Below are 12,737 nucleotides of genomic sequence, written 5' to 3' on the forward strand. Positions count from 1 at the left end.
CCAATTTCTCCACATCTTTTTTAAAATACGGTGCCCAGAACTGGACACAATACTCCAGCTGAGGCCTAACCAGAGCAGAGTAGAGCGGAAGAATGACTTGAAGCATCACTCCTGGTGAAACGAAGGTAGGAGCAAAAGGGGAGCCCATAAAACACAGAGTTACTGGGAGTTGGGGACTAGGCTATCTTTGCCTGCCCCTTCTTTACAAAGCACCAGTCTCAGAAACAGTTTCTGAACCAATAAGTCAATGTAAATTAAGGCCAGATTAACCAGTATGCTTCAGCTGCTTTGCACTACTCTGACAATGCAAAATAGCTGTAAACCCAGTTTAACTGACTATTGTACTCTGGCTGGTTTGTACTGCTTTAGCATATCAGTGATTCTGACCTTAAAAGATAATTTAAAAAAATTATTTAAGGCTAACACTTTGTACCTTCAATTAATTAGAAATTTTGTATGGTTACATTCTTGTGCGTTTCTTGTTCATCTATGGAATCTTTAATTTAGAAAAAAACTAAGAAAATTCCCAGACAAAAAAAATGGAATTAGCGTTGAGAGTACACATAAGTACTTTAATGGTGAAAAGCTTTACAGAAATGTTGTAATTATTCAAAATCCAAGCATTACATACCCAGGCAATTTAGAGATAAGGTTACAGTTAAAAGAAATTCAAACTTCTTAAAATAAGAAATACAGAGTTAAGACACCCAAACGACCTTAACTCTGCCCTGTAGTGATCCCATGAGGAGGGGTAAAAAAGGGGCGGGGAAATCTAACATTTGAACATCAGTTTCTTCCAATCTGGGACCAAAATCATTAAAATGACTTAATATAATGTGACAAGCAGAGTGTATTAATATCTTTTATTGGACCAACTTCTGTTGGTGAAAAAGACACGATTTGAAATACACAGAGCTCTTCTTCAGATCTGTGTAGTTTGAAAGAATGTTTCTTTCACCAACAGAAGTTGGTCCAATAAAAGATTTTACCTCACCGCACTTGTTTCTCCAATATCCAAGGGCGAACACAGCTACAACAACATTTCAAACATTAATTTAATGTGTGTGATTATTGCATGAATTTCCAAAGCAAGTATGGTTTGGGAAATAATTACAACATACCTGTTATTTATTTATTTATTTATTTTTGAGGTGGGATCTTAAATAAGGCCCAAACCACCAGATACAAGTACTTATCCCCACCCGCTCTATGTTATGTTTCTCATCTTTAAATTGCTAATATATACTGTGAACCTTCACTCCACCTTAACATAGGTTTTGCCAGGTAATATGTAATGTATGCATCTTTACATATATTTGTGTATAAATGGGCATGTACATATCTATATATTCTTACATATACAGTGGTGATAACCTTGTGATAAATTGCGGAGCTATGTGATAAACTATATTTATTGTCGATTTTTGACAGTTTATCCTGCACTCGTCAGCTAATCCATCTCCTCTGAGATGCCTACTACTAACATTCAAAATGGCTACAATTAAACAAAATATCCTGCCAGATAAAATTTATTTCTTTGCCCAAAGTGTATAGAAATCCTCAATCATAACTCCTGTATCTCCCTGCAAAAAAAATTACAAGGCTAATGACTCTGGATGGACAATAATCAGTCCTGAACCAGATTTAAGATCCGATAACTCAGAGTATTTGGGGCTAGGAATAGGAGCGTCATATCATTGGACTGGTCATCTCAGTTTCTATTACAATATGTAAGCACTAGCTTCTAATCCTGCAAAGGCCTGAGATATTGGACCTTAATATGCTATTTCTGATTAATAGAAAAGCTACTTAGTCATTTTTAGAAGATTTTCAACTGGATTAATTATAATTTGCCTCTTATCTGAAGCCTGTGCAGTTGGATTTGTGGCAACTCAGGTTTTACAGAATGAAGGCTACAAAATTAATCATAAATTTTAAAAACCTGCTCAAACAGTGTTAGGATAGGTATTTTGCTAAGTATGTACATGTAACTCAGGTTAATGGGTCTGACGAAAAAGGGAGCCAAGCTTGTTTCTGGGTAAATGAGAGATGGGGAAGACTACAGTATGCACACCTCACCAAAGTGGAGCCTTCTGATTGTAAACTCTAGGGTATAGAAGGCTGACTAAGAAAATTTAATGGGGGATGAGAGGAGGACAGTTCTGTCTGAGACAGCAGGGGAGATCTCCTGATTGCCTCTCTCTGCCTGAGGCATTGTCTATTTTGCCCTGAATGGGGTTTGCCAAACTACTTTGGGGGAACGCAATAGGACTTAGGGGGCCCCCTCACTATTTTTATGTTGTGGGGACTTTTTCCACTGTTAGTAACACCTTTTGCTGATGCAGAGAGGTTAGCCCCCTGGGAGAATCAACACCAGGATTGCCAATACTACAGGATTGTCCTGGAGTATCCAGGAATTAAAGATTTAATTTTTAATTGAAGATTATGTCATGTGATGAAACCTCCTGGAATATGTCCAACCAAAATTGGCAACCCTAGTCAATACTCTCATCACTTTCTTGCACTCAAGCACCTTCTGGCCTTCAATGCCTCATCAAGATATGTGGGTTCCTCCACATTACAGGAATCCACTAGTATGGAATAAACTGGACTTGTGAATCCAGAGAAATCCACCCGGAGGGTTGTGTTATTTGTGGGTTGTATGGTGTTACTGCTGTTTCCACTCCAAATCCATCTTCTTCTTCCTTTTAATGTGTCCTCTATATTTCCCTTTACAAATAAAGGGTACCTTGATTGATGGTTCATCCATTATGGAAGTGTCAGAAGAGTATAGATATGAAGTACCAGGCTAGTCATAGGGATGAGTACCCTTCAGGGATTATCAAAACCTTATAGGTAGGAAAGGTAGGGTTCCTGGCTACCATAAATAGTTGGGTGGAAGCACCACCCATAGTGGCTAAGAACTCAAGCCATTGAAACCCACTGCAGCAAAAACAGAGAGTAACAAGGTAAGGGCTCCTGTTGATGATTAGCTGCCTTTAGGGGTATGGTGACCCAGAAACCCCCCCTTACATATATACTCTCATATATAATGGTGTGTTTAAAGATTCCCTTTGTACATGTTTGGGAGAGCTTCATTACTCATGTAACCCTTCTGCCAGAGTTGGCAGCAACAAGGGCAGGGTTCAGTATCTAGGGGTTCCTTTTCAATAACACAATGCAAAACTGGCTCAAGCCCCCACCTAGTGACCTGGGACAATTACATACCTCCCCCCGGGTGCCTCTAAGAGGCAATACTTCCCCTCTCACAAGCACAGAGTCTGAGTGTAGCAAAAGCCTTGTAATAAAGGCGGGAAACAATGCAGCATTATGTTGGGGAAACACCACAAACAGGCTTCATAACACAAAACATGAGCAAAAGACCCACCCCCATGTAAGTTGGGCAGTGTCCTTTTTCCCTTACTGTCTTAAGTCCAGCAACCCACAAGTCACCCAGCTCACAGTTCCTGTCCTTGGTCAGTGCAGCCCCAGAATTCAGAAGCTCCTCTGCAGAGTTAATCTCCCAGCTTGGGTGGAAGGGCAGGGGGGAGGCATAGAGGAACCTTACACTCTCTGCTGCTCAGGCCCTTGACGGCCGATTGCCATGCCTCTCTGTGGGGTATTGTTCCAGTCCTCTCCACCAGCTGTTTCACTAGCCATGCCTCTCCACCAGCCGATTTCAGCTCTCAGTGATTTCATAGGTACAAATACCTATCCCCAACCTCTCTCAATTCACTGGGCTTTGGAACCCATGTCCCTTTCCTAGTGAGTGCTGCTTAGTTGAGGGTGAGTCCCTCAGTCATAAAATGCCAAGTACGGTTCTACTGTCCTTGATTCACATAACCAGGATAACAACCCTTTATTACTCTTGCCCTAATAACAAAGAGACTGGGGATCCCACAGCAGCCAAAGTGACCATTTGGACAAGTAGTCCCACATGCTAGGCAGGGTGGGTGTGCCCATGCAAACAAGATCAACCCCTGAAGTCCTTTTCCACAGCTCACCACCAGATATCAGGGGAGAGCTCATTCTGACTCTGCTTACATCCATATATAATGTGGACATCCCAAATGTGTGTAAAAATAACCTGTATACCACAGCGCACCAGTACCTATTTTTATGTGTACTCTGAATTGCCTACATACAGGTGCATGTCCTGTATGGGACGGTATACTGAGGGCTTGCCTACATGTGAAAGACTACAGTGATACAGCTGCAGTGTGGCTGCTGTGCTGCTATAATGCTTCAGTGTTAGCCATATCTACCCCAATGGGAGGGGTTCTCCCATCGGTGGTGTAGGTTATACACCGCCCCAAGAGATAGTGGCAAATCTGATAGAAGAATTCTTCTGTCAACCTAGCGCTGTCTATACAAAGACTTAGATTGGCTTAACTATGTCGCACTGGGCTGTGGATTTTTCACACTCTGAGTGACGTAGCTGGGTCAATCTAATTTTATAGTGTAGACCCGCCTTTGGATAGAGATCAAAATACTTATACATGAAATATGACTGACTTTGTACAAGGACTGAGATAGCTTTTTTTGTACTGTAAGCAATAATACTGCATTGGCAGGAGAACAGCATATTCTGAAAGTCTTTTGCATATTTAATTTCTATGAAGTTGACATTAAATGCTTTTCATTGATTTATTTGTAAATATATACATTATAAAGCCTCTTGATTAATTCTGAACTCCTGGATTCCTTTGGACTGTAACACTGAGGTCTTTAATATAACTGAAACTACTAAAGGGCTTTTTAAATTACATGACCTCTTCTTTTGATAATGCTAGCCTTCGTCTGATTTAGTTGTTGTGTGCTTTGCCAGTTGATAGGTTTTACATTTATTGTAAAACAAATACAGTACATCACAATATGAGTTTTTGCCAGCTATTTTTGTATAATTAGCAGAAAAGGCCTTGTCCCACAGGGCTTAAACTTGTACTGATCCACCACAGTTATGATAAAATGCCAGTAACATAAAGACGCAAATTCCAATTGTATCCTATTTTCCTACACTTCCAAAACCCATGTTTCAAACCAATTTCTAGTGTGTCAGCTGCAATATAAATATAACACAACTGAACAAAATACAGCTGCTGCTTGCTAAGCAGTCAAGAAAAGTTTTCTTTCTTTTAAAAAGAAAAAAACTTGTTCTCACATCTTCTGTTTTCTGCTAATATTTTCTGATTAAATTATGCTGATATTCTTTGGCTATCCAGATCTGGGTACTGCTTGAACTTTGGTTGTTAAGAAGGGGAGCGTTGCATCCCAGAGAAGTGTCAGCTAAAGCTTATAGTTTGAGAGAAAGGCCCAAACAAATACTTAGTTTATGTTTTTTTTATAGTAGAGGACAGCAGGGCCCACCCCAAGAACAGCTAGGATTTAACTCCTACCAGACTCACTGCTCCTTGTCTTTGAGCAGCATGAGGGAGGGAGGCTTTAGCCCAATCCTATGACAAAAGAACTGTGTGTGTTTGTGTGTGGAGGGGATCCTCTCTTGCTAACCCAGCAGGAAGTCTGTGAATATGCGGCCCTCCTTCCATCCCCCTACCATCCCAGCAGAAGGCTCGCTATGGAGAATGCCTAATTGCGGCCACCCCAGCAAAACCCACCCCTGGAATAATAGGGACCCAATACACAAAGTTCTGTTGCTGGGAGCAGCAGACAGTTCAAAAACAGGGACCATTTCTCCAGGGGAGGGGTCGGCAGGCCTCCATAGGACTTCTTTGCTCATGGGGTTTGGTATGGCATGAACCATTAGTGACCAGAGAGGACCCATCCTTAGCCACCCAATGCTGAACAGCAGCAGCCTTTTCTTCTTCCCTGTAGTGACCCCCAGAACCACATAATTGTGATTCACACAGTTTAGTGTTTGTGGTCCAAGATTAAATTAAACTGATTTTTAAAGATACTTTAGTTCCCTCCTCCTCTCCCCTCTCCCCCCCCCCCCCATTTTATGGCTTCATTACGTGGCAGACTTAATTTGGATGCTCTGATTGTATATTTCCATATTTCAACATATTTTGATTTATTTTAAGATTAATCTTAACTCTTTATTTCCTGAATTCATTACACTTGGTTTTAGGATAATTGCAACATCCTAGTAATACATATTTTACCCTACTTACTGATACATGCTCTTAACCTTGACTTTAATATTAATGTATTTTTTTTCTGGGAATTTCCTTGTGTTTTTGTAACTAAAAATGTCATACACAAACACTAACGGAGATGCTAAAATATAATATTACCATGAGATATTTCTAATGATTTGATGATATGAAGTAACCTCTTTAATTTTTATGGCCATACTCACCAGTACCAGTACTCACCTTGGTTGCTTTATACTACTCTGGAGAATCACAAAGCAGACACCACTCTACATTCCTCTGCAATCCTTCCTCTCAATCATTCCTCCCTGGTGTCCTCCACTCTCTTTCTACACATACAGACACAGTTTTCCCCATCTTCCTGAACAGATGTGGTAGATCTTGTAGCTTTTGAAAAATATTTTTTTTTAAGATTAATGGTAATGTTTTGCCATTATTTTTTTATAACTGAAAGTTTATCTGTTACCAGATGCTGATGCATAAAATCTCATCCTTCAGAGAAACTCATAAAAAATTGCCCTGTTTCAGAAAGGCCTTCATTTTCTCAATGGGACTGAAGCCATAGGCTGCGCTTGGTTCTGGTGTCATCTTTCAAAATGGCTACCACCTCCCTCTGTTCTCAGTAGGAATGAAGCAAAGGTGCTCTCCTGGCAGATGTTGGTCCCCTATGCTGAGACAAGGCAGAAGTTGGAAGGTGTGTAGTGAATGAGGCAGGAGTCTGCAGGAAGAGAAAGTCAGGTCTGATGGTTAAGGCAATTGAATGCCACAGTGGAATATTTCTTTATATCCCTGCCTCTGCCAAAGAGTTCCTAGGTGATATTGGGCAAGTCACTTAAAGCAAACTTTTCATAGGTGGTCATTAATTGTGTGTTCCTCATTTTCTGGTTGTCCAACTTGAGACCTGGAGGTGTGAATCACAGAAGTGCTGAGCAATCATATCTGCAACTGAAGTCAATGGGAGTTGTGCTTTAAATGTTTAAAATGCTGCACAACGCTTAGTACTTGAAAAATCAGTCCGTGGGTGCCTTAAACTGGGCACTTAAAATTCTTGGATACTTTTGACCCTAATTTTGCTGTGCTCCTGTTCCCTATCTGTAAAATGAGGATAGTATAACCCCCTCACCTCACAGAGGCTGTAGCAGAGAGGTCTGCCACCTTAGGGACAGTAGGGGCTGGGGCCAGCCAGCCCTATTCCAAGGCAATGGACCGTTAAAGAGCAGGTGCTTTGTACTGATAGTCTGAGGAGAGGATCACCAGGCCCAGCTGGGAATGGGAGCCTGGTGACTGAGTAGTGGGGACTGCCTGCTATAGACTATAAAGGAAGGAAACCTGGAAACAGGAGGGACCTAAGCCCACGTGATGGGGGACTGTGAGCTTTAGAGATCAGCAAAACTTTTAGGGAGTAGACCAGCTCCTACACATGACCCAAGGAAAAGGACCTGGTTTACCTGTTGGTTGTAAGTTAAACTATTTTAATTGGGGAACAAAAAACCCACACTGAAGAAAGGGGACTGAAATAAAGCTGGTGAGTGTTTAAGTCCATGCAGGCTGGTGAGTGGAGACTGCCTGCTTCCAGGTGTGATGTGAAAATAAATTCCTTCGTGTTTGTGAGGCACTCAGATACTGTAGTGATGAGTACCATATAAAAGCCCATGAGGAAATTAATAATTTGAGTGTTTGACTTTGCAACCTTAATAATGTTCTTTTGGGAGTTTAATGTATAGATTTTTAGGTTATGGGTTTTACTAATTTAAACAAAAATGGAGTGGAAGAAGGGGAGTTCTCTCCACAATAGCCTTTCTTTGCTACTTGCTTCTCTCTTCTTTTTTTTTCTTTACTTAGCTATCTTAATCACATTTATCTCCTTCCACATTTTTAAAGCACAATCTCAATGATGCCTTCCTTAACTTCCTCTGTTTACCTGCCTTATCCAGGCCAGTTTAATTTTCCCTAATGAGGTGCCTGCTACCTGTCTGGCTTAAGTACAACCCAGAATTCTTTGCATGGCTAAGGCAAATGGCTCTAAGCTGCTATAGAGTTTTAAGTCAAACCAATACTTGCAGCTACAGGTCATTATGGGAAGACAAAAGTTATTTTTAAGAAAGATCTAGTTCATCCTTAGAAGTGAGTTGTTAGTTTCCAACTGAGATGTACTAGCAGGAGTAGTCAGGGGTCAGAAGCACCCCAGGATAATAGTCATAGCACTTAAATGAACCAAAGTTCCTGGACTCGGAGAATTATGGGGCAGGGGTGAGCACTGGAGGAAGGTACTGGCTATGCATCATCAGAAAAGCCCCTTCAAACCAGGAAGCCAATGAGGAGAGCTAGAAATGGAAATAAGCAAGTTTCTAAAATAAAAAACAAATTTGAGGTAGGCTGAGGAGATATAATCAGGGCCGACGAGAGTGGGGGGAAGCCAGTACAAATTACCGGGGCTCGGTGGTCCAGAAGGGGGCCCGGCTCCCCCCCCCTCATCGGCCCTGTTTAGCCGGTATGCCCTTGCTGGGGGGCCCAAAAAAATTCCGGGCCCGGCTTCCCCAGCTTCCTCCCCCCCCATCAGCCCTGTTTAGCTGGTCCGCCCTTGCTGGGGGGCCTGAAAATTTTTTTTCACCGGGGCTCGAATCCGCTCTTGGCGGCCCGGGACATAATTAGATGGTCGGGGCAGAGGTCTGCAGTAGGGTTACCATATTTCAGCAAGAAAAAAAGAGGACGGGAGGAGCCCCGCCCTAGCCCCGCCCCTGCCCCTCCCACTTCCCGCCCCCCCAGAACCCCCAACCCTCCCCCCGTTCCTTGTCCCCTGACTGCCCCCTCCTGGGACCCCTGCCCCTAACTGCCCCCCAGGACTCCACTCCCTATCTAAGCCTCCCTGCCTCTTGTCCCCTGACTGCCCCAACCCTTATCCACACCCCCACCCCCAGACAGACCCCTGGGACTCCCACGCCCCATCCAACCACTCCCCACCCCCTGACAGCCCCCCCCCAGAACTCCCAAACCATCTAAACCCCTCTGCTCCCTGTCCCCTGACTGCTCCGATCCATCTCCCCACCCCTGCCACCTGACAGCCCCCCCCCAGAACTCCCAACCCATCTAAACCCCTCTGCTCCCTGTCCCCTGACTGCTCCGATCCCTCTCCCCACTCCTGCCCCCTGACAGCTCCCCCCCAGAACTCTCAACCCCCCCCTCGCTCCTTGTCCCCTGACTGCCCCCTCCTGGGACCCCTGCTCCTAACTGCCCTCCAGAACCCCACCCCCTACCTAAGACTCCCTGTTCCTTGTCCCCTAACTGCCCCCTCCTAAGACCCCCCCCCAACTGCCCCCCAGGACCCTACCCCCTACCTGTACCCTGACTGCCCAAAACTTTCTCCACTCCCCCCAAAAAGCCCCCCCCCCCCCGCTTCTTGACTGCCACCTCCAGAACCTTCCTGCCCCCTGACCTCCTTACCCTGCTGCTCAGAACAGGGTGTTGGGCTCTGTGCGAGCCGGACACGTGGCTGAGCTCCCCAGCACAACAAAACCCGGTCCCTGGCCCTGCACAACAAAACCCGGTCCCTGGCCCTGCACAGTGCTGCCGGACTGGGCTGCAAGGGAGCTGCTGGCTCAGAATGCAGGGCGGATCCGGCTCCTCTACAGCTGCTCCTGAGTCCAGCCCGGGACTTCCCTGCAGCCCTCCCAGCCGCTCGCTCTGCTCTGCCGGGGGAGGGGGGAAATCCCGGACATTGTGAGTGCTTTACAAATTCCCCCCGGACGCTATTTTTAGCACAAAAAGGAGGACATGTCCAGGAAAATCCGGACGAATGGTAACCCTAGTCTGCAGTTGAGTGTGGAGGGAAAGCTTAGATTTTAAAATAATAAAACTGTAAAAGTTATTCCAACTGTCTGAAAAGAATGCTGATAATTATTTTATAACTTAAGAGCTGTCAATACATTTTGTGGCAATACCCATTTCCAGTCCGATTTGTTCCTCCAAAATACAGGATTGAAATGTGGATTTCTAGGGAAACTCATTTTGAAGATAAACATAAAAAGTCACTTGGGTTGCCTCACTGATGATGACTTAAGTTCCTAATCACATAGTGATTTGAGGAAGCTAAATAAAAAGAAATAAACTTGGGAGGTAGAATGGACAGCAAAGATGGTCTGTGATAGAGGCCTGTGTATTCTCTACTTCCTGCTCCCTCTTTGCTCTCTGTCTCGCTTACCAAAATGTACGGTGGTGAAGTCTTGTAGTCATTTGCAGCCATGTTTTCAACATAAGTATATGTACAGTGCCCTTCAAAGCTATATATCACAGCCTACGCACTGCCAACTGTAGGATAGGGAAGCAAGTTAACTGGCACCATCTAAAGAGCCCAGAAATGAGAGTGAGACAAAACAACCATTCCCAAAGCTTTTTGGAAGAAATAAAAGGCAGTGGTGCAGGGAGGGGAGTTGAGGGCATTTTCTCAACAGACATCAGATGAAGGGAAAGAAAGGGAAGGTGACGTCCTATGGAGGGCATGCAAAATAAAGAAATGAGATGGATTTGATAGGAAATCTGAATTTTGTTTGGGTTCTCTTGGACTTTGGGGATTCATATGAAGTTCCAAATAAACCACAAGGGCAAAATTAAGTTTCCCGTTTTGTTTGCTGAAACTACAGGAAACTAAAGCAGCTGGTCCATTCCAATTCTACATAGAAATATCTGAAAATTAGGGTTTATACGTGGAGTGTGGGGCACAAATATAGTCCTTCACTGTAGAATGGTTTCCACTGAGTCTTTGGAATAAAACAAGTGAAACAATACTCATTCCTTAGAGGATAAGTGAAACTTTTAGGCTCCAGGTCTGTATAATGTAACAAACACCATTATGAGATCACCGAAGTAATTTAGAGCTAGCCAAAGGGCTTTATTCATCTCCGACACTGGGGTAAATTAGTACATCTCTACTGATTTCGATGGAGTTATTTCTGATTTACACCAATGTTAGTGAGAGGAGAATCAGGACCACATTTTTTGAATTTGAGCCCAGGCCATATTATGATTATTCTTATTTATTTATTTTATTTTATTAGGCTTTGAAATAAGAAAAACATATTCTTTTCATCTATTGGTACAAACTCCAAATTGCTGTGAAATGCTTTTCCATTCCTTTTTGCTAGAAGCCGACAGTTATTGTGATTTTCTGCTACAGCTGATGAGGCAAACCTTTATAGAGATATTGGCAGATATTACTTCTGCATATAGAAGAATAGATAATGCACTTAGGAAAAGCTCTCGGGACTCCTGTGAATCTTTTTATATCAACTAATAAATCTAGGAAATCTTAGCTTGACAGTCTCCACTAATTAAAATTCACAAGCTGAAGTGTCTTGTTTATAGAAAAACCTTTGTCGGGGTCATTTGCTTTTAGAAACGTTTGTAATCTTCCAGGAATTTGATGCCACTGGTAAAGCACAGGGGGCTGCTCACTGACACTTAAATGAACAGTGGAATACTTAAGTATGGCACTATGAAGTAAAGATATGAAGATGGGGTTGTTGGTTGAAGTGCCATAGCAATGAAGAAATTGTCCTTGAGGCTTTTACAGTGTATAGCCGAAAAGTTACATTAAGAAAATGACTGCTCCAAACTGTGATAAGAACTTGCATTAAAAATAACAGTCCTGATTCTGATCTGTCATGAGTTTGCACTTAGGTAGTCCTACTTACTTCAGTGGGAATCACTCCTGGTTTAAACCTTTATGCTGAGACAAGAGCCCACCTAAAGTTTTGACATGAAATTAACTGTTGAAATAATTTAACCCTTTGGCGATATATACACAGTAGTTCATTAATTCTCATTTTTGTGTCGCTAAACCACAAATTTAATGCTGTACCTCTCACAAAAGGTCTCAACGCCAGCCTGTATGGCTAAAATAGAACAGCCACACGCTATAATGAAATATTATCTGAGTAAAAGTTCATTATTTTTATAAAATATGCAAGATTAGAAATCTATACAAATTTTAGTCCCTGTCCGATATTGTAACTTTTATGAAGAGTAAATTGAAACAAAAAATAAATAAAACAAACTGGCACTTTTCAAATGAACAAAGTATGTGTTGTGAGGGAATGTATTTACTTTTAATCGTGTTTGCTCACTTTCTTTTTAATGCATTACTTTCAATAATCCAGAAGTCTCAAAGTCATCATCATGAAGTAGTAAAGATCTGCCATAAACACATGTTCTCCCAATAATTAATTTATTTGGTATATAAAAATGCAATGAAGAGGAAAGGAAAACAATTAATGGAAATGACAGTGAGCGGTCAAAATAAGTAAAAAAGGAATGACAAAGGGAAGAAGGGGAAAAGTTCAGAGTAAGGGAAACATGAACTAGACAGGCATGGAAGACAGTGCCCAATCAGATTGTATTTTTGGCTCTGAGGAATAAAAAAATGTTATTTATCTCACAGCTTTTAGAAGATGTGAGGAAGAGGGTAAGACATGAGGGGGAAATGGCCAGACAGATTGGTTAGGAAGCAACTAGCCTCTGCCCATTATTCTAGCTGTCTTGCATAAGACTAGAGATAGACTATTATTATTGAGTTTTCCTTTTTGTGATTGAGGGTTTCATCAAAGGAAAATTCTCCTCTGGGAATTTGCT

At 42.5% G+C, this 12,737-nt stretch overlaps 1 protein-coding gene across 6 annotated transcripts in view; it reads left to right on the top strand.

The window, feature by feature from the left end:
• EPHA6 (EPH receptor A6) overlaps positions 1 to 12,737 on the top strand; it is an 875,247-nt gene that overhangs the window by 262,718 nt on the left and 599,792 nt on the right. The window lies entirely within an intron of this gene.

This window comes from Chrysemys picta, chromosome 1 (genome assembly GCF_011386835.1).
Source record: "Chrysemys picta bellii isolate R12L10 chromosome 1, ASM1138683v2, whole genome shotgun sequence".
Taxonomy (NCBI): Eukaryota; Metazoa; Chordata; order Testudines; family Emydidae; genus Chrysemys; species Chrysemys picta.